The sequence below is a fragment of the Propithecus coquereli genome, unplaced genomic scaffold, assembly GCF_000956105.1.
Source record: "Propithecus coquereli isolate 6110/MARCELLA unplaced genomic scaffold, Pcoq_1.0 Scaffold191, whole genome shotgun sequence".
In the NCBI taxonomy this organism is placed as follows: domain Eukaryota; kingdom Metazoa; phylum Chordata; class Mammalia; order Primates; family Indriidae; genus Propithecus; species Propithecus coquereli.
The window spans coordinates 1,759,416-1,761,142 of record NW_012143968.1 but is presented as its reverse complement, the minus strand read 5'-3'; the positions used below and the strand labels follow the sequence as shown (position 1 = coordinate 1,761,142).

Below are 1,727 nucleotides of genomic sequence, written 5' to 3'. Positions count from 1 at the left end.
ATCCTCCTGCATCGGCCTCCCAAAGTGTTAGGATTACCACTGTGCTTGGCCCCACCTCAGTTTTCAATTAGAACAATTATACTTAGGTCTCTGAAGGTTAATGTTATGCCTTCATATGCAATCTATATCATGTTTAAAAAACTCCATAAGTAATATTTTTTGAATATTAATCAGGATTCAGCATTAGTCTCATTGAATTTATTTATTTATTTATTTTTGAGACAGGGTCTCCCTCTGTCACCCAGCCTAGAGTGCAGTGCACTCATAGCTCACTGTATACTGCATAAGTCACTGCAACCTCAAACTCCTGGGCTCAAGTGATTCTTCTGCCTTAACCTCCCTAGTAGCTGGGACTACAAGCATGCACCACCATGCCTGGCTAATTTTTCTATTTTTTGTAGAGACAGGGTCTTGCTCAGGCTGGTCTTGAACTCCTGGCCTCAAGTGATCCTCCTCCCTTGGCCTCCTGAAATGCTAGCAGTATAGGTGTAAACCACCATGCCTGGCCTGAATTTATCTTTGACTTGGGTTGAAATGAGGTGATTTTTAGATAATCTGGTTTTATTGTTTAATTCTAATGCAGGAAAAAGGGATACTGATAGCTGTTCTGGCAAATTGGTTTACTTGGGAGTCCTTTTTCCTTTGTATTGGGGCATCACCTGAAGGTGCACATGGGAATCTGCCAGGAATTCCCAGCCAACAGGGCCGAAAACAGGGCGTTGCGCAGGAATAAGAAAAGAGACAGTAGAAGAGAAAGAGTGAGGTAGGGGACTCAAGGCTTTCCAGACCAAGAGTCCCAAGAGTAATTCCTCACTTGTATTTATTCATCCCCAGACCAAAAGATTATTGTAAATCATACAAACAAACATGTTCTAAAGATATCCCACAGGCAAACTTTAAAGATTGTTTATAAAGATTAAGATATTCAGGTGCACAATAATCTCAGCAAAGCTATTTCTAGCCTAAAGCTAAACAAGACCTTAAATTTGGGATTTCTGCCAGGCTAGTTTCCCACCAGGTTGGGCGTTCCTGATTGCAGCCCTGGAGCAGTTTTCCAACCCAAGAAAAAAAAGGTTTCAAGTCCCCCTGCCCCTTGGAATGCCCTTACCATTTGGAAAACAGCCACACCTATGCAGACTGTCACATCCGCAGAGGTTCTTATGCCAGCAATATCCCTAAGTCACCCTAACATTACTAAACTATCCCAACAGGAATCTGGCAAATTATCCAGTATTAATCATACTACAAGTGGGTGTTGAGTTCAGACTAGAGTAGAATGGGGCTTTGATGCCACAGTGGAAATGTTTTAGTATTTAAAAGGAAACCGATTTTTAAAATTACCTCAAATTACCTTATTTTTTATGAATAAACTTAATTTAAAAACTATGAGCCTTCCACATAAAATCAAACTTCTTTAAAATCTTTCCTAAATTTTTTAAAATTTCAAATATGACTTCATATTGCTGTTTAAAATTTTTTTAGTTTTTATCTGTTACAATTTATCTTCCTGTCAAGTGTGCATATGGATATCGCTATGGATGGACTGTGGCCCAAGCAAGGGAGACCAGACTCTCTTCCTCTTCCATTTGACCTTGAAGTAGCCCTTTAAGTATTTTGATTTGCCTCTGTATTAGGACTTGATGTTGTAGCTTTTTATATAGAAAAGCTCTAATGTGTTCTTCTTTTTGTTTCTATTGACCTGAAGGCATCTAATGGGTTCTTGATTG

At 39.3% G+C, this 1,727-nt stretch overlaps 1 protein-coding gene across 1 annotated transcript in view; it reads right to left on the bottom strand.

Annotated features, from left to right (window-relative positions):
- Positions 1-1,727, bottom strand: part of FKBP3 (FK506 binding protein 3, 25kDa) — a 23,589-nt gene that overhangs the window by 21,494 nt on the left and 368 nt on the right. The gene's annotated exons all lie outside the window — the stretch shown is intronic.